This window comes from Culex quinquefasciatus, chromosome 3, assembly GCF_015732765.1.
Source record: "Culex quinquefasciatus strain JHB chromosome 3, VPISU_Cqui_1.0_pri_paternal, whole genome shotgun sequence".
Taxonomy (NCBI): Eukaryota; Metazoa; Arthropoda; class Insecta; order Diptera; family Culicidae; genus Culex; species Culex quinquefasciatus.
Window position 1 is genome coordinate 124740540 of NC_051863.1, and position 27630 is coordinate 124768169.

The 27630-nt window shown below is 31.9% G+C and overlaps 1 protein-coding gene across 1 annotated transcript in view; it reads right to left on the bottom strand.

Moving 5' to 3' along the window:
- The window catches only part of LOC6047431, a 228287-nt gene that overhangs the window by 122124 nt on the left and 78533 nt on the right, over window positions 1-27630 (bottom strand). The window lies entirely within an intron of this gene.

Here is a 27630-nt window from a genome sequence, read left to right on the forward strand (position 1 = left end):
GCCGAAGTTGTGTGGCATTTAATCAATATTTCAAAAGCCAGCACGTATAAGCTTCATCATCAGCGTGTTGCCGTGAGCTTGCTCTGTTGACACATGTGCGTTTTGGATTAATAGGATGCCACAATTTTCGCATCTATAAATAATCTGTAAGGCCCAATGTTTACAATTTGAACCATTTAGATTAATTTAGATTTTTCATTACAATGTATTCCATTCACATGTGACGAGATGGCACGAACATGACGATGTATCGGTATCGGCAAGGTGGAATATAGAGGAGCCTTTAAAAGGTAGAGAGTTCGGCCAAAAATGCAACACGCAAGCGAAGGTTAATGAATCTATTTTATTAATAAAATAGATTTGTTAACTGATTACAGTCAAAATCCTTCCTTTACTGTAGTTTGAAATCATATCCTAGCAAGTTTTTCTTTTTCCTTGTTGGAGACAATGAGTCAACAACGGCACATGGATGAGCGGTTGTGTTGCTTCTCAACTATTGATGCTTTTGAAGCAATATCCTTTTCTCAGCCAGAGATGAATCAATCATGCCCAAAATACACGTTTCATACACCTTATGTTATGATTTGGCGTTATTTGAGTTTGTTTTTTTTTTTGTTAAATGATCTGAAACATGATCTAAACAAAACAATTCTTCACATGAAATTGTGGTTACCATGAAAAAATGACGATTGTTCTCAAAATGCCGCATTTTTCCTAAAGTACTTAAAATTTTATATTTTGCAAAATGGGTAGCAAACGAAGCGAAATTTTGTGTGCTTTTTAACTGTATTTAAGTTTTTTTTTTGTTTAAAACAAAAATTTTCACAAAATACTGTATTTTTTTGATTTATATTTTTTCACAAATACTCAAGTTTTCAAAATTTGATATATAGTTAGTAATGACGAAATTTGGTTTTCTTTTTCACATTAAGGCCGTTGCAAATATTTTTTGAAGTTTATGTCTCTCGGCTCTTAGGGACCATCCATAAACCACGTGGACACTTTTTGGGAATCTCAACCCCCCCCCCCCCCTCTTCATGGACAATTGTTCATACAAAAAAAATCTGTTTTGTAAGGATCGTGGAAAACCGCTTACCCCCCCCCCCCCCCCTAAAGTGTCCACGTGGTTTATGGATGGTCCCTTACCAAAGTCGGCGGGGGGGAGGCAAAATTGAAATTACAAGCCTAGGTTTCAACATTTTGATAAAAAAAAGTGTTTTAAAATGCATTTTACAGGCGTACAGTTGCTTTCAATCGTTAGTTTTAAAAATATCGAGGTATTGAGGGAATTTTTTTTTCGAAAGAAAAAACTTTTCGTGGGACTGTACATTGGTATTTCATGAAAATTTAAAATGTTTTCAAAAGAGTTCAAAAAAGCTTAATATGATTATAAACGCGGGAAAATGCATTTTAACTACACCCAAACGGTGGTCGCAGGATTGTGATGCATGGCGGCATGAAAGTATATCAGAATCTGCATAAAAACTGTCCTCATGCATTTTTTGCGATATAGGGGTATGACATTTTTGCCCGTTACCGACAATTATCGACATAACCGACGGCTTTTTTGTTGTATTTCACAAAAAAACCCTTCTCATAACGAGGATTGAACCACCAACTTCCTGAAAATTGATCCGACACGCTACCACCGCGCCATGGACGCTGGATGAAATGAGAGTGAAAGAGCACCAACATATTCTTCTCTTTGGAGTGTTGCTCGGGGACGGGCCAGCATTATACGTGTTGGTGAGAACTGCAGATCGCTGACATGTTTACACACGGGCAAAAATGATCTACGGGCGTGCTGCAAAAAATGTTATAAAATGTGACATTTTCTGCAGGAAATCCTCTGTTGCAGATTTTAATATATATTTTTCCTTTGGGTGTAGTTTTCAGTTGATTAAACTTTAATTTTTATTAAAATTTTGAAGTTTTTCGAAAAAAATATTTTTTTTGCCCCCTGATTGTTTAGACCAACTATGAAGGGGGGGGGTATTTAAATTTTCACAAAATACCGTTTTTTCAAATTTTCAAAATATGCAATTTGGGTATCAAACGAAGGAAAATGTGGTTTGAATTCCACATTTATAAAGTTTTTTTTTTGCAAAATAATATTTTTTTTTACAAAATACCTAATTTTTCGAAAATCCCCAACTTTTGTAAATTTGCAGTAAAAGTATCAAAAGAATTGAAATTGTGTCTGATTTTTCAAGTCATTATGATTTTTTTGGAAAATACTAAAATTATCACAAATTACCGTAACTTTTCGAAAATGCTCAAATACGCTGCGTATCAAACTAAGCGAAAATTTGTTGGTTTTTTCACTTTATTGAAGTTTTTTTTTTTGTTTTGTAAAATACTACAATTTTCACAAGATAACGTTTTTTTTTTCGAAAATACTCAAATTTATGAAATTTTCCAAATGGATATCAAGCAACGCCACACTTTGTATGAAGCATACACAATTTGAATGTATATATGAAGCATGCAACATTTTGCTTCGTTTGATCCCCATATTGCAAATTATTCGAGTATTTTCGTAATCAAATTTATAAACATATTTTACTTTGAAACTTAGGCCGTTGGAAATATTGTTTGAAGTTTATGTCCCACGGCTCTCACCAAAGTCGAGGGGGCAAAAACTAAAAAAAAACATATAAATTTAAATTACAAGCCTTGGTTTCAAAATTTGGATGAAAAAAGTGTGTTGATGCAACACGCGCCCAGTTGTTTTCCAATAAATAATTTTAAAAATATCGAGGTATCGAAGGATATTTTTTTTTTCGCTAAAAAAAACTTTTCGTGGGACTGTACATTGGTATTTCATGAAAATTCAAAATGTTTTCAAAAGAGTCCAAACAATCTAAATTTGATTATAAACGCGGGAAAATGTATTTTAACTGGTTTTAATTTGATTAAACTTTATTTTTTATTAAAATTTTGAAGTTTTCCGAAAAAATATTTTTTTGCCCCCTGATTATTCAGGCCAACTTTGAAGTGGGGGGGGGGGGGTCGACATAAACTTTGAAAAATATTTGCAACGGCCTAAGAGATTTTTTTTTTGAAGATATTTAAATTTTCACAGAATACCGTTTTTTTAAATATTCCAATTTTCATAATTTGTAATCTGTCTATCAGACTTTTCAAATTTTCAAAATATGCAATTTGGGTATCAAACGGAGGAAAATGTGGTTTGGATTCCACATTGATAAAGTTTTTTTTTGCAAAATAATATTTTTTTACAAAATACCTATTTTTTCGAACATCCCCAACTTTTGTAAATTTGTAGTAGACGTATCAAACGAATTGAAATTGTGTCTGATTTTTCAAGTCATTATGATTTTTTGGAAAATACTAAAATTTTCACAAATTACCGTAACTTTTCGAAAATACTCAAATACGCTGCGTATCAAACGAAGCGAAATTTTGTTGGTTTTTTCACTTTTTTGGATTTTTTTTTGTAAAATACTAAACATTTTCACAAGATAACGTATTTTTGTCAAAAATACTCAAATTTATGAAATTTTCCAAATGGATATCAAGCAACAAAACCCATTTCATTGTTGAAAAGTAGAACTTTTCAGCATTTATTGTGAAAAGTGTTGCAATTCGATTCTGTTATTTTTGGTACAGAAAATTTGGCTTTTTCGTCGTTCAAGAATGACAGGAAAAGTAAGTAGTTTCATGACGGAATTGCAAAAATGCATTTTACACGCGCCTAGTTGTTTTCTTATAATTAATTTTCAAAATATCGAGGTATCGAAGGACATTTTTTTTCCGCGAAAAAAAAACTTTTCGTCGGACAATGTACATTGGTATTTCATGAAAATTTGAAATGTTTTCAAAGGAGTTCAAACATTGTAAATATGATTATAAACGCAAGAAAATGCATTTGAACTTGATTAAACTTTAGCTTTCATTAAAATTTCGAAGTTTTTCGAAAATCTTTTTTTCTCCCTGATTATTTAGGCCGACTTTGAAGAAGGGGGGGGGGATATAAACTTTGAAAAATAATTTTAATGGCCTAACTTTGTTTTACGAAAATGCGAATTACACAGGAAAAATTGAGAATATCACTCATTTTGACAATATTTCAAAAAAAACAACAACAAAACAATCATATCAAGTTGATAGCTAGTATTCAAACAGGCAACAACTGTTTTAATTGCTAATGTATGCATTTCACTTTTTATTTTTTTGTAAATAAATGCATACAATGCATCTCTAAGCATCAATCTTCTTTCAACTTCTTTTTTAGTTGTTTCATTTCATTTTATAAATTTGCGCATTATGACATAATAAATTGCATAAAAAATAGCATTAACAACGCAAAGCAAGTTTTCAGTTATCAGAATCAAATGAATTTCTGCACTGCAAATTCTATCAGCTTATAAGGCGATTTTGTGTTCGTAGGAAAGGGATTGCAAGTTGTTTTTCGATTTTAACACTCCTCCGTCCAAGGCATCCCATACTTACACGAACGACCAAGGCGGAAAAAAAAGTTGGAACGCTAACTTCAACTCGCTGGTTCTCAGCCAAAACTCAACCAATCTGGATGATTCCTTTTTCCAGAGATTTGTACGGATCTCCAGATGAGCCTAGAACTTTGCAGATCTCGATTTGATCAATCCTCTTATTACTACGACTAAATTAGTCGGAGCAACTTTTTTTCCGCGTGTATTTCCGAAAAGCGATTCAAGCGGGAACATTTTTGCTACGCTGCAAAAATACAATAACTTTGCTAAAATGTTAGCAAAACCCATAAAATTATATATAAAAATTTCCGTTATGATCTCAGGATTATGATTAGCTTCTCAAATTTCCATTATTTTCTCAAAAAAAATTCACAAAACTACGTAAAACTACAGAAAAAATAAAAATACCTCATTTTATAACAAGAACTTTATGGTAAAATCATTGATTTCATTGATTTTTTTATGAAAATGTTTCAAGTGATCTAAATTATATGTTTCAGAATCATTCTGGGTGTGATTCTTCCTGAATACTACAAAATTTTACCAAAACTACGTAAAATACAGAAAATTTTATGCTTTCCTTTAGAACTTTATTTGCTTCATGGTGATTTATTTTATGAAAATTTTTCAAATGATCTAAATTATAAGTTTCCGAATCATTCTGAGTGTGATTCTTCCTGAATACTACAAAATTTTACCAAAACTACGTAAAATACAGAAAATTTTATGCTTTCCTTTAGAACTTTATTTGCTGCATGGTAAAGTCATTGATTTATTTTATGAAAATGATTCAAATGATATTAATTATAAGTTTCCGAATCATTCTGAGTGTGTTTCCTCCTGAATACTACAAAATTTTACCAAAACTACGTAAAATACAGAAAATTTGATACTTTCCTTTAGAACTTTATTTGCTTCATGGTAAAATCATTGATTTATTTTATGAAAATGTTTCAAATGATCTTAATTATAAATTTCAGAATCATTCTGAGTGTGATTCTTCCTGAATACTACAAAATTTTACGAAAACTACGTAAAATACAGAAAATTGTATACTTTCCTTTAGAACTTTATTTGCTTCATGGTAAAATCATTGATTTATTTTATGATTTTTTTAAAATGATCTAAATTATAAGTTTCCGAATCATTCTGAGTGTGTTTTCATCCTGAATACTACAAAATTTTACCAAAACTACGTAAAATACAGAAAATTTGATACTTTCCTTTAGAACTTTATTTGCTTCATGGTAAAATCATTGATTTATTTTATGAAATTTTTCAAATGATCTAAATCATAAGTTTCCGAATCATTCTGAAAGTGTTTTCATCCTGAATACTACAAAATTTTACCAAAACTACGTAAAATGCAGAAAATTTTAAACTTTCTTTAGAACTTTATTTGCTTCATGGAAAAATCATTGATTTATTTCATGAAAATGTTTCAAATGATCTAAATTATAAATTTCAGAATCATTCTGAGTGTGATTCTTCCTGAATATTACAAAATTTTACCAAAACTACGTAAAATACAGAAAATTTTATGCTTTCCTTTAGAACTTCATTTGCTGCATGGTAAAGTCATTGAATTATTTCATGAAAATTTTTCAAATGATCTAAATTATAAATTTTCGAATCATTCGGAGTGTGTTTCTTCCTGAATACTACAAATTTTTACCAAAACTACGTAAAATACAAAAAATTTGATACTTTCCTTTAGAACTTTATTTGCTTCATGGTAACATTATTGATTTATTTCATGATTTTTTTTTAAAATGATCTAAATTATAAGTTTCCGAATCATTCTGAAAGTGTTTTCATTCTGAATACTACAAAATTTTACCAAAACTACGTAAAATACAGAAAATTTTATACTTTCCTTTAGAACTTTATTTGCTTCATGGTAAAATCATTGATTTATTTTATGATTTTTTTTAAAATGATCTAAATTATAAGTTTCCGAATCATTCTGAGTGTGTTTTCAGTCTGAATACTACAAAATTTTACCAAAACTACGTAAAATACAGAAAATTTGATACTTTCCTTTAGAACTTTATTTGCTTCATGGTAAAATCATTGATTTATTTTATGAAATTTTTTAAAATGATCTAAATCATAAGTTTCCGAAACATTCTGAAAGGGTTTTCATCCTAAATACTACAAAATTTTACGAAAACTACGTAAAATAGAGAAAATTTTAAACTTTCCTTTAGAACTTTATTTGCTTCATGGTAAAATCATTGATTTATTTCATGAAAATGTTTCAAATGATCTAAATTATAAATTTCAGAATCATTCTGAGTGTGATTCTTCCTGAATACTACAAAATTTTACGAAAACTACGTAAAATACAGAAAATTTGATACTTTCCTTTAGAACTTTATTTGCTTCATGGTAAAATCATTGATTTATTTCATGAAATTTTTCAAATGATCTAAATTATAAGTTTCCGAATTATTCTGAGTGTGTTTTCATTCTGAATACTACAAAATTTTACCAAAACTACATAAAATACAGAAAATTGTATACTTTCCTTTAGAACTTTATTTGCTGCATGGTTAAGTCATTGATTTATTTCATGAATTTTTTTCAAATGATCTAAATTATAAATTTCAAAATCATTCTGAGTGTGATTCTTCCTGAATACTACAAAATTTTATCAAAACTACGTAAAATACAGAAAATTTAATAATTTTTATAATTTTATGATGGTTTTAGAATGTAGAGCATTGTTTTGGAAGCTTATTGTATAGTTCTCTACAGAATCGGTATTTTTTCTTTAATTTTATTTTTTGTGTTTTTTAATCCGGCTGAAACTATTTTGGTGTCTTCGGTATGCCCAAGGAAGCCATTTTGCATCATTAGTTCGTTCATTTAATTTTCCATACAAATTTGACAGCCGTTCATACAAAAATGATATGTGAAAATTCAAAATCTGTATCTTTTGAAGTAATTTGTAGATCGATTTGGTGTCTTCGGCAAAGTTGTAGCTATAGATAAGAACTAGACTTAAAAAAAAGTAATAAACGGTAAAAAAATTGGTGATTTTTAATTTCACTTTTTGTTATTAAAACTTGATTTGCAAAAAAAACACTATTTTTATTTTTTTTTATTTTCTGATATGTTTTAGAGGACATCAAATGCCAACTTTTCATAAATTTCCAGAATGGGCAAAAAATCTTTGACCGAGTTATGGTGTTTTGAATCAATACTGATTTTTTCAAACAATCTAAATATTGTTCGCAAAAAATTTCAACTTCATTTTCGATGTAATATCGAATTTGCAATCAAAAGAGCTTCAGTGATTTTTTTCATAAAGTGCACCGTTTTCAAGTCAAGCCATTTTTAGGTCACTTTTTTGAACAAAAGTTGCAGTTATTCATTTTTAAAATTATGTTTGCCATGTTTGCCCACCTTTAAAAAAAATATTTTTGAAAAGCTGAAAGCTGAAAAGCTGAAAATATTTTTAAAAGGGTCAAACATTCAAAATTACGCCTTTTTGAAATATTAGTCTAAATTTTAAATTTTTGAATGTATTTTTTTCGAAATGATTGGAAAATTTCACAAATGTTTCATATTTCAACATTGTAAATCGGACCATTAGTTGCTGAGATATCGACATTAGAAAATGGTGGGTTGTTTGGGTGAGACTTACAAAACATCAATTTTCCTGTGTTTTAACTTTTGAATGGCAATATCTCAACAACTAAGGGTCGTATCAACAAAGTTCAGAAAGCAAAATATAGAAAATTTTCTCAGCTCTTCAAAAGATTTTTTTCAAAAGTGGGCAAACATGGGCACTAATTTTAAAAAATGAACAAATTTCAAAAGAGTTACCTAAAAATGGCTATAACTTGTAAACGGTGCACTTTATAAAAAAATCACTAAAATAATTTTTGATTGCAAATTCGATTTTACATCAATAAATAAAGTTGGAAAATTTTTGCGACAAATATCTCGATTTTTTGAAAAAAATCTGTATTGAAGTTATTTTGTAATTTTTTTTAATATAACTTTTCGGATGAAAAAATAACACAAAGTTTTGAAAACTTATAATTTAGAGTATACTCAGGAAGAAACACACTCAGAATGATTCGGAAACTTATAATTTAGATCATTTGAAACATTTTCATAAAATAAATCAATGATTTTACCATGAAGCAAATAAAGTTCTAAAGGAAAGGATAAAATTTTCTGTATTTTACGTAGTTTTGGTAAAATTTTGTAGTATTCAGGAAGAAATACACTCAGAATGATTCGGAAACTTATAATTTAGATCATTTGAAACATTTTTATGAAATAAATCAATGATTTTACCATGCAGCAAATAAAGTTCTAAAAGAAAGTATAAAATTTTCTGTATTATACGTAGTTTTGGTAAAATTTTGTAGTATTCAGGAAGAAACACACTCCGAATGATTCGGAAACTTATAATTTAGATCATTTGAAAAATTTTCATGAAATAATTCAATGATTTTACCATGAAGCAAATAAAGTTCTAAAGGAAAGTTTAAAATTTTCTCTATTTTACGTAGTTTTGGTAAAATTTTGTAGTATTCAGGAAGAATCACACTCAGAATGATTCTGAAATTTATAATTTAGATCATTTGAAACATTTTCATAAAATAAATCAATGACTTTACCATGCAGCAAATAAAGTTCTAAAGGAAAGCATAAAATTTTCTGTATTTTACGTAGTTTTGGTAAAATTTTGTAGTATTCAGGAGGAAACACACTCAGAATGATTCGGAAACTTATAATTTAGATCATTTGAAAAATTTTCATAAAATAAATCACCATGAAGCAAATAAAGTTCTAAAGGAAAACATAAAATTTTCTGTATTTTACGTAGTTTTGGTAAAATTTTGTAGTATTTAGGAAGAATCACACCCAGAATGATTCTGAAACATATAATTTAGATCACTTGAAACATTTTCATAAAAAAATCAATGAAATGAATGATTTTACCATAAAGTTCTTGTCATAAAATGAGGTATTTTTATTTTTTCTGTAGTTTTACGTGGTTTTGTGATTTTTTTTTTTTAGAAAATAATGGAAATTTGAGAAGCTAATCATAATCCTGAGATCATAACGGAAATTTTTATATATAATTTTATGGGTTTTGCTAACATTTTAGCAAAGTTATTGTATTTTTGCAGCGTAGCAAAAATGTTCCCGCTTGAATCGCTTTTCGGAAATACACGCGGAAAAAAAGTTGCTCCGACTAATTTAGTCGTAGTAATAAGAGGATTGATCAAATCGAGATCTGCAAAGTTCTAGGCTCATCTGGAGATCCGTACAAATCTCTGGAAAAAGGAATCATCCAGATTGGTTGAGTTTTGGCTGAGAACCAGCGAGTTGAAGTTAGCGTTCCAACTTTTTTTCCGCCTTGGACGGAGGAGTGTTAATGTCCAAACAAACAACCTTTTCATTCGAAACACCAAGGGATCATAAAGTGCATCACTTTTCGCACTAAGTAAATATATTTTTCCATGAATGATAAATACACAAAATGGAAAAATAAAAAAAAAGACTTCCTTCCACAATTCTCGGCAACAATTTATGTTTGCCCGGTTCGGTACAAATTGCCCCCAATGCTCTGGTCACTCGAAAAATCAACAATTCTGAGCTCGATTCGGTTGACCCCAGCAGCGTAGTTTGCAGTTTTCAAATTTCGCATAACCGATTCAATATTGATGCACCAAATTTCGCGGATGGGGTTGCTGGTCAACAGCAACGAATGCAAAACGAAAATTCATCTGAAATATTTCCGCCATAAATGTCAAACGCTTGTTTGTTATGCGAGCGGGAAAGATCACAGTAAAAAGAAAAAACAAAAAAAATGATGAATATGTTTTGATTTAAGTAAGTTTTAAGTAAATTTTCAAATAAAAAGTTTTAAAAAAAATCTTAAGCTGTTATTTTTTTTCAGTTTTTTTTTCTCAATTCCATGCTGCACATCATCCATAAATGCAACTGGAGAAATCTGTCACACCATGCGCTGGGGGGGGGGGGGCACCATCTCCCTTTGGGTGGGAGGACATCTCGCGGGGACCAGCGAACAATACTGTGACGAAAAATTAATGAGCTGTCGAAAAATAATATGCAAGCGTTGCGAAAGTGTATGCGCGGTGAAACATGGGTCCAGTATCAGAAATAATGTCCACGTAACGGAATGTCAACAGTATCAAAACGCGCAATGTTGGACTGGTGAAAAAATCATCCCCAAATTTGTTATTGATGGGCATTTCAATTGTTTTACGTGAGCGAGGAAGTCGCTGCTGACGTTTGTAATTTTGGGTGCTGGGTATTCATCCTTGCACTGTAACTTGGATATGGCCCGCACTTTTCTCTCGCATTTTTGACAACAAAATTTCCAAAAACTAGGCAACCAGCAGTTGTTTATTTACATTTCCAGTCGCAGTTTCTACCAAACTGGACATTCGCACTTTAAAATTGCGATTGACAGGTGAGCAACATCGGCTCGCTTTGATCATTTTTTGAGAAGATTAAAATTTCCCAAGCCAGTTTGACAAGTCGCAATAGTGCGATCGATATCATGTCTGCCCATATTTGAAAATTCGGCTATTATGCCAAATCAAGTATTCCGAGAAAAACGCGTTTTAGTGTTTGTCACAAAATCTCCGTCAAGGCAATTTCCCATAAGAGTGGCATATTAGCCGTTTGGTTTTTCACATCGGCAGCCAAGTCTAAACACTATTTCAGTGAAATTCAAGTTCCAAAAGATGCGTTGGAACATCCTCTACCACCTGGTGCTAATATCTCGTTTTTACCAAAAGTGGATATTAGCCGTTTTTTCAATGGTGGGCAGATGTGAAAGCTTTTCTTGCGATCTTTCGATTGATGTATAAACCGGCTGTACATTTTTACGTTTTATATCAAGATTTTAAAGAAAAACATTGACCCTTGAAATCCACAAATTCGGAACACTTTTTTCTTACAATGTAAACAAACTTTTTTTTCTCTCCGAGAGTACATATTTTTTTACAAAATAATGACTTCACACTCTGAAACCAATAAAACTCTTGCTTAGTAATGTTTTATGAATGGTCTGATAACTTTTTTGTGAAAATATCAGTTAAATTCAGGTGTTCCACAATTGTGGGAGGCACAATAACATCCCACAATCATGGAACACGCAATTTGGAGGCAGTGTTTTGCTGCTCAGGATAAAATAGTCTTGAAATGAAGTTTTTTGTTCAAAAAGTTCTACTTTTACTAGTGAAATAGCAAGAGAATGTCCAAATAAAGGTCCTAAAAATAGCAGGGTCTAAAGAAAAGTTGCATTTTGCATCCTATTGACAAATTATCTGAAAAGTGTTCCGAATTTGTGGGTGTTCCGAGTATGTGGGATGACTGTACGCTAGAAAAAAAAAGATTTCGCACACCCCAGAAATAAAATCAATTCGGTGAGAGTCATCTCCAGATTACCAAGTCCGTGCCCCAACCCTCTCGGCTATCTCGCCGCCGGATCAACACCGATGTAGCTGTATGTTCCGTATACACCGTATTACAATAAATGCAGTATACGACGTATTAGAAACCTATTGCAACATTGGCGTTGAACCAAGTGTTAATAAGACGGTGAGATAGCCGCCCTAGTAACATTTTTAAACTTACAGGTCGTCGCCATCGTGCTAACTTGTCGTACGTGCATTTTGGGCCAAATTGAGTTAAGAACGCCAATTTGTGCAGCTCAGAATGCCTCACCTTTTGACCTTCACAGATCCCCAAAATTCGATTTCAATCCTGAGATATTCAACAAAAACCGAAAAAACTCCGTGCATTTTTGTCACTTTACATATGAAAGTAGTTTCAATCTTGTCGTGCTATCTTGTCACTCCATGAAAATTGATGTAAGTGCGACAAAAGGCCAAAGGGATTTCAGGCCAGGAAAGTCAGGATGCGATTGTCGTACGTACAAGCTAGACTACCGTAAACATTTGTAATTATAACTCGGGACTCCAGCAACCAACTTCAACCAAACTTCGGGACAATGCACAGAATGGTCAGCCAAACAAAACGTGTTTGTTATTGTTTACATTGCGTGCTCTCGTTTTTGAATATTCAAGGTCAAACATTAAAACGCGTTTTTCTCGGAACGTCAAAATGGCGGGTGCGACAAGATAGCACGACGACGTCGAGGTTTTATCATGGTTCTGAAAACCCTGATACGGCCTAAATAGGCTTTTATGGCCTAATTAAAACCTAAAATGTTACTTGGGCGAGAGGGTTGGGGCGCGGACTTGGTACTCTGGAGATTACTCTCACCAGATTGATGTTATTTTTGGAGTGTGCGAAATCTTTTTTTATGCTTTTTGTGTACACGTTTCCTCATGCAATATTACATGCTTTTTCTCACAAAGGTGATTTGCATGTAATTTCACCATCGGATTATTTGCTGTGATGAACAATTAGAAAAATTGATAAATGTTTTAATATTTCATACTTTTTAAACCGATTTTGTTTATGAAAAATCGATTTAAGTTGCATTTTATGTCGATGATTTTTTTCTTTTTTTTTCAACACATAAAATCTATTAATTATAAAATAGATTCAGTCAAGAATTGTAAAATGCAGTCAGTTTATCGATTCAAACTAATTGTTTATGACTTTGATCTACTTTTTTTATTTTATTTTTTTTTAAAACATTGTCCATACATAACCTGTCTCAAATGATGCAATTTTGCAACATAAGTTTTCTATTTATTTATTTATTCGTCAAACAAACGTCCCATACATGTCTCCATACAATTTTGTGGGTTGGTCTTCCAAAAAAGCTATGTAAATTTAATAGTATCTTGAGAAGGGATTTTCTAATCGATTTGGCGTCTTAGCCAAAGTTGTTTTTTTTTTCAGAAAAAAAAAACAGGTAAGTGAAAAATACTTTTTTAAGCTATTATTTATGACTTATTATCACTGAAAGTTGAATTCCCATTTTTTATTAATTGTAAAAAATTGTTTGATACGTTTTGGGGACATAAAAGACCTTTTTGAGCCATAGTGCGTGATGGCGCAAAATCTGGTTTAAGAGACATGAGTTTTCAAATAAATCGTGAACAACAATATATTAATAAATCAATTTTTGAAGCAAAAATAAATTTGCAATCAAAAGTACTTAAGAAAAACAATATTGTTATCAGGTTAAAGCTACTTTTAGGTTTACAATTTCGATTTTGTTTTTATTTTAATTAAAAAATTAATTCTTGAAAGAAAAAAGCCCTTAAACAAAACTGAAAAGTTCAAAAGATTACTTTAAATTTACTCTCTAAAACTCTGAAAGTCAGGCAATTACTTTCTGAGAATAAGAATAAGAAAAATCTTGGAATCTATTGGTCCGCGTTTCAGTGTTAAAAATTGAAATTTAGTATTTTTTTCTGATATTTCGCTAAAAATAAATTCTGTTTTTTTTTTCAATTTATTTTTGCTTTTTCAATTCAACTTTTTCAATTCAATTCAACTTCTATTTTTCGAGATAGCGTATTACAATTTTGTTTCATTTGTGCTCTTATAAAGATTTGGATTTTCCTTACAACTATGAATGTTTCAGATACTGACTTGGAAATTGTTTGTTTCAAATCATCAAATCTAGGAAAAGGGTGGTAAAAAACCAAGCGAAATCCATATTTGATTATGTTTGCTTAATCTAATATCACAGTTGGGGAAGAAAGGGGAAGAGGATCAGGGATTGCTTTTAAAATAGTCTAAAAATAGATAATTTTCCTGATTTCATCGTTCAGACCAAATTATATGTTTTTAAAATATTTTGAAAATGGGACCAATAGTTTTCTAGATTGCGTTAGTTTAAAATTGCGTGCTAATTAGGTGACGCTTAAAAAAATCGATTCAAATTATTTTAGAAACAAATTGCCTGATTTTCAAGGTCTCAGAGAAAATTTTGTAGGAAATTTGTTCAGCTTTCCAAAAATCTTATTTTAGGGGCACTTTTTTCAAGAAGTATTTTTGAAATGTATAAAACGAGTTAATCCAGATAAAAATTTCGTCCAAATCGTCCAAATTTGGAATTTCATCATCACCCGAATTATTAGTGTTAAAAATCGAACAAAAAACGGATAAATTATTAAAAGAGTCTAACTTTTTCTTATGAGAAGAACCTTAGAAGATCCGTTCTTAAAACACAAATTTGTGAATATTTTAATAGCATTTCAATATGGACAGTTGCCAGAATTGTCTTGAAATTTTAATGGCCGAACTAATGATATAAAATGACTTTTTTTTTGCAGAACTACTTCAAATCCAAATAAATAAAAACGTTACTTAATCCACCTTTAGGTGGTTGGTGCCTTCCTCATATTCATAAAGTCAATACATTCAGTAAAAATAGCAACATTCCCCCTTAACATGTTTAACAAATCAACTTTATTACTCATTTCTTTTGATATGGTTCGCAGACCATCAATATTTCTGGCTCATCGGCAAGGTCTGATAAAAATACCTATCCAACGATAATTCGCATGGAAGATTCAGACAATATTTTTATCACAATATCTGAAATCAAACCTCTAAAAAGTGTATAAATAACACTTAAGTGCCAATAACTTTTAATAGGGTTGTCAGATCCTTGATGTTTTAGGCTCATTTGAAAGGTCTTTCGATTATCTAACTAACGATGGGTCGCATGATAGACCCGGACATCATTTTACTGAAATATCTGAGATCCGGCCTCCAAAAGTGTATAAATAACACTTAAGTGTCAATAACTTTTGATAGGATTGTCAGATCCTTGATGTTTTAGGCTCATTTGAAAGGTCTTTCGATTATCTAACTAACGATGGGTCGCATGATGGACCCGGACATCATTGTCATTGAAATATCTGAGATCCGGCCTCCAAAAAGTGTATAAATAACACTTAAGTGCTAATAACTTTTGATAGGATTGTCAGATCCTTGATGTTTTAGGCTCATTGGAAAGGTCTTTTTAATACCTTTCTAAAAATGTATAACATGCTGGGGTTTCATACAAAAACCACCCTTTTTACAATCTTCCGGACTTTAGTCAAAACCGTTTTTTTAGCATAACTTTTGAAGTACTTTACTAAACTTCATAATTTTCAATAGGGACTTATGGGACCCCAAGACGAATCGAATGAGACCAAAACGGTCCAAATCAGTTAAGCCAGTGCTGAGATAATCGAGTGCATATTTTTGGTGCACAGACCCACATCCCTACACACACACACACACACAGACATTTGCTCAGAATTCGATTCTGAGTCGATAGGTATACGTGAAGGTGGGTCTACGAGGTCAAATTAAGAAGTTCATTTTTCGAGTGATTTTATAGCCTTTCCTCAGTAAGGTGAGGAAGGCAAAACAAAACAAAATATTGCTGTCTAAAGTCTCCGAAAATTTATTTTTTGATAATTTGGAAGCATTCCCAACCAAATCGAGGGCTGCCGTCCCAATAAATTTATGCAATGACATGATACACTGCCTGACCTCAACCAACTGACCCAATTTTCCCCCGTTGGTCCGATCCGTGCAAAAGTTACATCACTTTCTGGTAATGTTCCCATCGTCATCGGCCATATCACTTACACCGATTATGCGCGGCGCATGTTGGCATCACCACCACAAAAAAAAGTGTCGTCAATTAATATCCACCAGCCGGCGCGGGGCCGTTGCGTTTCGGTTTTTGCTGCTTTCGATGGGTGACTCCGCGGATAGATGTCGCCACAGTAAGGGGGTGTTCAGTGACAGCACAGCATTAAATTATTTTTTGATCTCCTTTATATGCAAAACATATTTGCTGCAGGTAAAGTCGGTGGCGTTGACCGGTTGTTGTTGCAACGGTTCGATTGCAGCGGATAGCAAAGGGGAAAATGTCGCCAATGAAGTTATGCAATGCTGCTTTCGTAAGACATCTGGTGGAAACACTTATTTAACTTGCAATTTTGTTGACAAATGTTAAAAAATCACACACATAAGAAATCTCGATCACCTTTCAATTCATCCAACCTGATCTGCCAAAAATTAGTTCACCTTGATCCGACGCGACGATCTTAGCGCTAATGGACCGTTACTTATTGGTCGACGTGGGAGAGTTGAAAAAGACTCATCACGTGAGAAAAGCCTTGAGAGTTTGTGTGCGCAAAACTTTGGTGTGACCTAGAAACCCTGAACTAGATGATTCAATAGTGGCTCCGTTATTGGTCAATTTAAGAGAGGGTGATCTCTTGGGCACTTTGGTCAACACCAGACGACACGTCAATTTCTCTCCGATGGCGGGGGATTAAATTGACGTGATTGTTTGAGCTGAAACTACACTTGAGACGAGGCTTTTTAACTAGCCGAGCAAATGGAAACTAATTTCGTTCAAATGACTTCCATTGTATGACACGAGGCGATTCCTTTAAAATTTGAAGTAACGTGCAAGTATGTAATGGTCTTTGCTATCCAAGGAGAACTTTGCCTTTACGATCTATAGCTTTCTCTTAAACTTTATTTCAAGGTCTTAGCCGTAATGTAAAGGTAAGTTTATTTTAACTGTTTCAAACATGTTTAAAAATATCTTTTTGCAATTCCGTCGTGAAACTACTTACTTTTCCTGTCATTCTTGAACGTCGCCTACTTTTCTGTACCAAAAATAACAGAAGCAAATAGCAACACTTTTCAAAATAAATGTGAAAAATTCTACTTTTCAGCACTGAAATGGGTGCTGAAAACTTGAACTTTTTAGCACTTGTTTCGAAAAGTAACACTTTTCATAATTTTTTTGATTTAAACGATTTATTGACAAAATTTATGAAAATTTGACTTAAAATTTCACTCCACGGGTAATTTTTGGAATTGCAAAAAAAAAATGCTGTATGGAACTCGTCGCAAAACTTGATTTTTTTCGGCACTCTTTGTATTAACACCTAAACTCCCAAGCTCGAGAAAAAGGGGGAATTTATATGGAAATTCCCCTTTTCTCGAGCTTTTTAGGTGTTAATTCAACTCAGTGAATCTCGTGCTTAAAAATCTTTCTGCAACTTGTTGCTTAAACTACTATTTTTCAATCCCGCTGCGAAACTGCCAACTTTTTCTTTCCTTCTGGAGAAACGAAACGGCCAACTTTTAACTATCAAAAATAACAGATAACAATACCTTTCAATACCAGAAATGGGTGCTGAAAAGCTGAACTTTTCAACACTTGTATCGGAAAAGTAACAATTTTCAATGTTATTTTGTTTTGAACGGTAGATTTACATAACACAATGTTTTACATAACATTCCATTCAAAAATCGTTTTTCGGAATTGCAAAAAATGTTGTAATCAACTCGTTGCAAAACTTGATTTTTTCAGCACTCGTCGTTTTTATCCAACTCAGTAAGCCTTGTTGGATAAATATACAACTCGTGCTGTAAAAATCTTGCTGTCGCAACTTGTTGCATAATAGTAGTTTATGCAACAAGTTGCAAAAAGAAGATTTTTTCAGCACGTGTCGTACATTTGTCCAACGAGGTTCACCAAGTTGTATTAACACGACAAGTGCTGAAAAAATCAAGGTTTGCAACGAGTTCCATACAACATTTTTTGCATTTCTGAAAAACACCCATTGAGTGAAATTATAAGTCGAATGTTCATGTATTTTGTCAAAAAATCGTTCAAATCAAAAAAATGTTGAAAAGCATTACTTTTCAAAACTAGTGCTGAAAAGTTCAACTTTTAAGCATCCATTTCAGTCCGGAAAAGCAGAACTTTTCAGCATTTGTTTTGAAACGTGTTTCTATTCGATTCTGTTATTTTTAGTAGATAAAAGTAGGCTGTTTCGTCACGCGAGAATGACAGGAAAAGTAGGGAGTTTCAAGACGGAATTGCACAAACTACTATTTTGCAATTCCGTCTTGAAACTGTTTACTTTTCCTGTAATTCTAGAACGACGAAACAGCTTACTTTTCCCTACCAAAAATAACCGATTTGAATAGAAACACTTTTCAAAATAAATGCGAAAAAGTTCTACTTTTCTATTACTTATTAAAAAAAGACAAACATTTTTATGTGTTTATTTTTTATATTTTGGACCTAGAAGCTTGATTTGAATCAGGTAAAACAAAAACAAAATAAGAATGCAATTAAGAAAAGTATTTTTTATAGACGTCTTTTTCCGATCTGTCATTTAAATTCATTTTTTTTCAAAAGTTCAAAATTATCCTTAAATTGATCATATCAATGTGTAATAGCCTAATCATACTTTGCATTGCTGTTTTTAAACTAACGGTAATGAAAACAAAAGCAATTCTCTGACACATTTGGACAAAAATTTAATTTTGTTTTTTCTTTTAATGAACAAAGAAGACATTTTGCATCACTAGTTCGTCCGTACAAGTCTCCTTACCATTGTGGCAGCTGTACTACAATAGGAAATTAAAATATTAAAAAATGTACATGAATGAATTTAATGATCAAGATTCCAAGTCTTAGTAACAATAATTATTCACACTAAAAAAACCCTTTATCAAATTCGATTTTTCACACAAAAAAAAATGCGCAAAATCCAATTTTGAAAATTATATTTCCTTTGGGCTTGTTCTTCAAAATGACATATTTTTAACTAAAGCACAAATTGTTCAAAATTCATTGGGAAGTATTGCCAATTAAAAAACATGTTTTATAGAAAAAATAAAAATTTTAATCGAAAAGTACATTACATGAAATTTGATATCATGCACCGTTATTAAGCTTAAGTCACTAAGAATTCTTTTTTTAGCGTGACTCATTTATCTGAATTGTATTATCACTGAGATCATAAAATTTCCTTTTAATTTGTTTAAAAGACATGGAAGACTTGACATATTTTTTGATTGAAAATTTTATTATGCATTTAAAAATAATATAAAAATTGATATTTGAATTTTAAATCTGGAATAAAAAAAATATGATTTTTAAAGAAAAAATTGGCAACACTGCCAAATGAATTTTGACCAGTTTTTCAGTGAGAATTTTATCTCGAGTCTGTCTCTGTTGATTTGGCTCGATTGCTAGAGATTATTTTCAGTATTCAGTTAAGTTCAGTATATACTTGAGAGAATTGCTAAAAATACACCCAAAGTTAAAGCACGGCGTGTTTTGTGGGCAACATTAAGGAGAAAAAATAGTCATCGCTACTTTCAAATGTGTCTTATAGGAAATTTTGTCAGCTTTCCAATGCTTTTGAGAGCAAAATGTTTCATCGAGAATTTTTTTAGATATCTTTAGTTTTTGTTTTAAATTCTTTCATCATTTATTGGAATCTTTTCAACAGTTTAGGAAACCTGTAAAATGATGTATTTTATGTGTCATTTACTCATCAAAATCAGCAAAATAAGATAAGAAACAACTTTGTAAAAGGTTGCAAATTGCTAAAATTAAAAAAAAAATAAGTTTTAATCGAGTTTTTATATACGTGGGATTTATTCAGAAATTAAAATCATAAAAACGTATTAAAATATATGTTTACAAGAATTATTAGATAATTTCATAATTTTTGTGTACAAATATCAGCCGTCTGCTCTGATTTAGCTTAGATTTGGCTGATACAACCGAAATTTTGTCTGGTTTGAGATTGTTAAGGGTATTACTGGATATTTATGATTAAATATTATATTTCCTTAACCAAACATTAACCAGTTGCATAGATATCAAAACATGTTATTTACTCTAAACGGGACTACAAATAACTGTGAAGAGTTTCAGGAGAAATACTTTTCATGTTTATGAAAGGTTTTTTTTAGTTTGTTTTGTATGAAATGATCAAGGAATCAGCAATATTATAGACGTCTTTTCTTTTATTAAATTTTTAACAAGTCTTTTGAGTTTTGTTTAAATAGCTTTTAATGGAGGCTTCTGTTTTATTTTTTGATAAATTAATTTTTTTTTTAAACCATAAAACTGTTTTGGAAGGTGTTTTCAACATTCTCAGTTGAAACACACGAATATTATTGCTACTTTTAAATGCATTTTCAACAGTAAAACCTTTAATAATAGTATATTTTTACTTCATACTTATGAAAATATTTCTTTTGAAGCTAGCAACAGTAATTTGTAGTACATTAAAGGTTTTAAATCATGTGTTGTATCTATGTTCCTGGTTCATTTTTGTTCAAAGAAATATCATATTTATTCATAAAAATCCAATAACACCCTTACCAATCTCATACTTTCAAAAAAATTGGTTTTATCAGCTAAATCAGAGCAGCCAAGTGATAAATGTACACATAAAATATGTAATAATCTATTAATTTTAGTTTTTTTTTTATTTAAAAGCGGTTTTATGATTTTAATTCCTCAACAAATCTCGAAAATTCAAAAACTTAGTTAAAATATGATTTTCTAAATGTTTAGCGATATGCAACCTTCTACAAATTTGTTTCTTGTCTTATTTGGCACATTTTGATGAGTAAATGGCACATAAAACACATCATTTGACGAGTTTCCTGAACTGTTATTAAAAAGTTTCAAATAAAAGATGAATGATTTTATAACAAAAACTTAAAATAAAGATATCTCAGAAATTTCTCGATGAAACATTTTGCTCTAAGAAGCATTGGAAAGCTGAGAAAATTTCCTATAAGACACATTTGAAAGTAGCGATGACTATTTTTTTCCAAAAAAGGTTGTTCTAGAAAACACGCCGGGAATGAACGAGGGGATAGTCCTCACGAAAAAAAACGTGAGGAAAGTGCTATTTTGCGAGAGTATAGTCCTCTCGCGTGTTTATTCGTTCATTGGAACAGTTCATCCTATTGAGTGGCATGGACAAATGACCGCCACTTAATCACCGAACCATGGTGGCACATACAGCAAAGGCACGGTTCAATTTGCCGAAGTTCTTGGGTTCGAGTATCGGTACCGGTACTTTTTTTTGATAGATGAACATTTTTAAGCACCCAGAATCGGGTATTAGTATACGAGAGAAGTTCGGTAGTAAAATGGCACTAATGGCAATACTATTTGGTGTAGCTTAAAATCCTCCAATTTTGTTTTTGTTACTAAAAATGTTAATGAAAACTATCAAACACGGCTAAAACATCTCTAACCTTTATCGATGATTTCAATTTGTGTTTTTTTAAATTTAAGAAAGAAATATTTGGTTTGTTTAATGTAGTTATTATAAAAAAAGAAAATGTTTTCAGCAAGTTATAGTTCAATAATCAACTGAATTAAACAACATATCGATGTCGTCGTGTCGAGAAAACGCGTTTTGATGTTTGACCTTGAATAAACAAAAACTTTTAAAAGCACGCAATGTAAACAATAACAAAAACGTTTGGCTGACCATTATGTGCATTGTCCCGAAGTTTGGTTGAAGTTGGTTGCTGGAGTCCCGAGTTATAAATCCCTTTGGCCAGTTGTCGCACTTACATCAATTTTCAGGGTGTGACAAGATAGCACGACAAGATTGAAACTACTTTCGTACGTAAAGTGACAAAAATGGAATGCACGGAGTTTTTGGTTATCGTTAAATATCTCAGGATTGACCTGAACCAAGTAATACATCGCATATTATGTTTTAATAAGAAAAAGACTTTGGCGATAATTCCTCCATGCTGAGCAGCTATCACGCGAATAAAATTGCGTTCAATGTGGCGTAAAAAAGAGGTGGACAGGAGGACAGGTTTTCTTCCGGGCGGATAATAAAACAAACTTGTGTACACGTTTCCTCATGCAATATTACATGCTTTTTCTCACAAAGGTGATTTGCATGTAATTTCACCATCGGATTATTTGCTGTGATGAACAATTAGAAAAATTGATAAATGTTTTAATATTTCATACTTTTTAAACCGATTTTGTTTATGAAAAATCGATTTAAGTTGCATTTTATGTCGATGATTTTTTTCTTTTTTTTTCAACACATAAAATCTATTAATTATAAAATAGATTCAGTCAAGAATTGTAAAATGCAGTCAGTTTATCGATTCAAACTAATTGTTTATGACTTTGATCTACTTTTTTTATTTTATTTTTTTTTAAAACATTGTCCATACATAACCTGTCTCAAATGATGCAATTTTGCAACATAAGTTTTCTATTTATTTATTTATTCGTCAAACAAACGTCCCATACATGTCTCCATACAATTTTGTGGGTTGGTCTTCCAAAAAAGCTATGTAAATTTAATAGTATCTTGAGAAGGGATTTTCTAATCGATTTGGCGTCTTAGCCAAAGTTGTTTTTTTTTTCAGAAAAAAAAAACAGGTAAGTGAAAAATACTTTTTTAAGCTATTATTTATGACTTATTATCACTGAAAGTTGAATTCCCATTTTTTATTAATTGTAAAAAATTGTTTGATACGTTTTGGGGACATAAAAGACCTTTTTGAGCCATAGTGCGTGATGGCGCAAAATCTGGTTTAAGAGACATGAGTTTTCAAATAAATCGTGAACAACAATATATTAATAAATCAATTTTTGAAGCAAAAATAAATTTGCAATCAAAAAGTACTTAAGAAAAAACAATATTGTTATCAGGTTAAAGCTACTTTTAGGTTTACAATTTCGATTTTGTTTTTATTTTAATTAAAAAATTAATTCTTGAAAGAAAAAAGCCCTTAAACAAAACTGAAAAGTTCAAAAGATTACTTTAAATTTACTCTCTAAAACTCTGAAAGTCAGGCAATTACTTTCTGAGAATAAGAATAAGAAAAATCTTGGAATCTATTGGTCCGCGTTTCAGTGTTAAAAATTGAAATTTAGTATTTTTTTCTGATATTTCGCTAAAAATAAATTCTGTTTTTTTTTTCAATTTATTTTTGCTTTTTCAATTCAACTTTTTCAATTCAATTCAACTTCTATTTTTCGAGATAGCGTATTACAATTTTGTTTCATTTGTGCTCTTATAAAGATTTGGATTTTCCTTACAACTATGAATGTTTCAGATACTGACTTGGAAATTGTTTGTTTCAAATCATCAAATCTAGGAAAAGGGTGGTAAAAACCAAGCGAAATCCATATTTGATTATGTTTGCTTAATCTAATATCACAGTTGGGGAAGAAAGGGAAGAGGATCAGGGATTGCTTTTAAAATAGTCTAAAAATAGATAATTTTCCTGATTTCATCGTTCAGACCAAATTATATGTTTTTAAAATATTTTGAAAATGGGACCAATAGTTTTCTAGATTGCGTTAGTTTAAAATTGCGTGCTAATTAGGTGACGCTTAAAAAAATCGATTCAAATTATTTTAGAAACAAATTGCCTGATTTTCAAGGTCTCAGAGAAAATTTTGTAGGAAATTTGTTCAGCTTTCCAAAAATCTTATTTTAGGGGCACTTTTTTCAAGAAGTATTTTTGAAATGTATAAAACGAGTTAATCCAGATAAAAATTTCGTCCAAATCGTCCAAATTTGGAATTTCATCATCACCCGAATTATTAGTGTTAAAAATCGAACAAAAACGGATAAATTATTAAAAGAGTCTAACTTTTTCTTATGAGAAGAACCTTAGAAGATCCGTTCTTAAAACACAAATTTGTGAATATTTTAATAGCATTTCAATATGGACAGTTGCCAGAATTGTCTTGAAATTTTAATGGCCGAACTAATGATATAAAATGACTTTTTTTTTGCAGAACTACTTCAAATCCAAATAAATAAAAACGTTACTTAATCCACCTTTAGGTGGTTGGTGCCTTCCTCATATTCATAAAGTCAATACATTCAGTAAAAATAGCAACATTCCCCCTTAACATGTTTAACAAATCAACTTTATTACTCATTTCTTTTGATATGGTTCGCAGACCATCAATATTTCTGGCTCATCGGCAAGGTCTGATAAAAAATACCTATCCAACGATAATTCGCATGGAAGATTCAGACAATATTTTTATCACAATATCTGAAATCAAACCTCTAAAAAGTGTATAAATAACACTTAAGTGCCAATAACTTTTAATAGGGTTGTCAGATCCTTGATGTTTTAGGCTCATTTGAAAGGTCTTTCGATTATCTAACTAACGATGGGTCGCATGATGGACCCGGACATCATTGTCATTGAAATATCTGAGATCCGGCCTCCAAAAAGTGTATAAATAACACTTAAGTGCTAATAACTTTTGATAGGATTGTCAGATCCTTGATGTTTTAGGCTCATTGGAAAGGTCTTTTTAATACCTTTCTAAAAATGTATAACATGCTGGGGTTTCATACAAAAACCACCCTTTTTACAATCTTCCGGACTTTAGTCAAAACCGTTTTTTTAGCATAACTTTTGAAGTACTTTACTAAACTTCATAATTTTCAATAGGGACTTATGGGACCCCAAGACGAATCGAATGAGACCAAAACGGTCCAAATCGGTTAAGCCAGTGCTGAGATAATCGAGTGCATATTTTTTGGTGCACAGACCCACATCCCTACACACACACACACACACAGACATTTGCTCAGAATTCGATTCTGAGTCGATAGGTATACGTGAAGGTGGGTCTACGAGGTCAAATTAAGAAGTTCATTTTTCGAGTGATTTTATAGCCTTTCCTCAGTAAGGTGAGGAAGGCAAAACAAAACAAAATATTGCTGTCTAAAGTCTCCGAAAATTTATTTTTTGATAATTTGGAAGCATTCCCAACCAAATCGAGGGCTGCCGTCCCAATAAATTTATGCAATGACATGATACACTGCCTGACCTCAACCAACTGACCCAATTTTCCCCCGTTGGTCCGATCCGTGCAAAAGTTACATCACTTTCTGGTAATGTTCCCATCGTCATCGGCCATATCACTTACACCGATTATGCGCGGCGCATGTTGGCATCACCACCACAAAAAAAAGTGTCGTCAATTAATATCCACCAGCCGGCGCGGGGCCGTTGCGTTTCGGTTTTTGCTGCTTTCGATGGGTGACTCCGCGGATAGATGTCGCCACAGTAAGGGGGTGTTCAGTGACAGCACAGCATTAAATTATTTTTTGATCTCCTTTATATGCAAAACATATTTGCTGCAGGTAAAGTCGGTGGCGTTGACCGGTTGTTGTTGCAACGGTTCGATTGCAGCGGATAGCAAAGGGGAAAATGTCGCCAATGAAGTTATGCAATGCTGCTTTCGTAAGACATCTGGTGGAAACACTTATTTAACTTGCAATTTTGTTGACAAATGTTAAAAATCACACACATAAGAAATCTCGATCACCTTTCAATTCATCCAACCTGATCTGCCAAAAATTAGTTCACCTTGATCCGACGCGACGATCTTAGCGCTAATGGACCGTTACTTATTGGTCGACGTGGGAGAGTTGAAAAAGACTCATCACGTGAGAAAAGCCTTGAGAGTTTGTGTGCGCAAAACTTTGGTGTGACCTAGAAACCCTGAACTAGATGATTCAATAGTGGCTCCGTTATTGGTCAATTTAAGAGAGGGGGTGATCTCTTGGGCACTTTGGTCAACACCAGACGACACGTCAATTTCTCTCCGATGGCGGGGGATTAAATTGACGTGATTGTTTGAGCTGAAACTACACTTGAGACGAGGCTTTTTAACTAGCCGAGCAAATGGAAACTAATTTCGTTCAAATGACTTCCATTGTATGACACGAGGCGATTCCTTTAAAATTTGAAGTAACGTGCAAGTATGTAATGGTCTTTGCTATCCAAGGAGAACTTTGCCTTTACGATCTATAGCTTTCTCTTAAACTTTATTTCAAGGTCTTAGCCGTAATGTAAAGGTAAGTTTATTTTAACTGTTTCAAACATGTTTAAAAATATCTTTTTGCAATTCCGTCGTGAAACTACTTACTTTTCCTGTCATTCTTGAACGTCGCCTACTTTTCTGTACCAAAAATAACAGAAGCAAATAGCAACACTTTTCAAAATAAATGTGAAAAATTCTACTTTTCAGCACTGAAATGGGTGCTGAAAACTTGAACTTTTTAGCACTTGTTTCGAAAAGTAACACTTTTCATAATTTTTTTGATTTAAACGATTTATTGACAAAATTTATGAAAATTTGACTTAAAATTTCACTCCACGGGTAATTTTTGGAATTGCAAAAAAAAAATGCTGTATGGAACTCGTCGCAAAACTTGATTTTTTTCGGCACTCTTTGTATTAACACCTAAACTCCCAAGCTCGAGAAAAAGGGGGAATTTATATGGAAATTCCCCCTTTTTCTCGAGCTTGGGAGTTTAGGTGTTAATTCAGCTCGGTGAATCTCGTGCTTAAAAAATCTTTCTGCAACTTGTTGCTTAAACTACTATTTTTCAATCCCGCTGCGAAACTGCCAACTTTTTCTTTCCTTCTGGAGAAACGAAACGGCCAACTTTTAACTATCAAAAATAACAGATAACAATACCTTTCAATACCAGAAATGGGTGCTGAAAAGCTGAACTTTTCAACACTTGTATCGGAAAAGTAACAATTTTCAATGTTATTTTGTTTTGAACGGTAGATTTACATAACACAATGTTTTACATAACATTCCATTCAAAAATCGTTTTTCGGAATTGCAAAAAATGTTGTAATCAACTCGTTGCAAAACTTGATTTTTTCAGCACTCGTCGTTTTTATCCAACTCAGTAAGCCTTGTTGGATAAATATACAACTCGTGCTGTAAAAATCTTGCTGTCGCAACTTGTTGCATAATAGTAGTTTATGCAACAAGTTGCAAAAAGAAGATTTTTTCAGCACGTGTCGTACATTTGTCCAACGAGGTTCACCAAGTTGTATTAACACGACAAGTGCTGAAAAAATCAAGGTTTGCAACGAGTTCCATACAACATTTTTGCATTTCTGAAAAACACCCATTGAGTGAAATTATAAGTCGAATGTTCATGTATTTTGTCAAAAATCGTTCAAATCAAAAAATGTTGAAAAGCATTACTTTTCAAAACTAGTGCTGAAAAGTTCAACTTTTAAGCATCCATTTCAGTCGAAAAGCAGAACTTTTCAGCATTTGTTTTGAAACGTGTTTCTATTCGATTCTGTTATTTTTAGTAGATAAAGTAGGCTGTTTCGTCACGCGAAATGACAGGAAAAGTAGGGAGTTTCAAGACAGAATTGCACAAACTACTATTTTGCAATTCCGTCTTGAAACTGTTTACTTTTCCTGTAATTCTAGAACGACGAAACAGCTTACTTTTCCCTACCAAAAATAACCGATTTGAATAGAAACACTTTTCAAAATAAATGCGAAAAAGTTCTACTTTTCTATTACTTATTA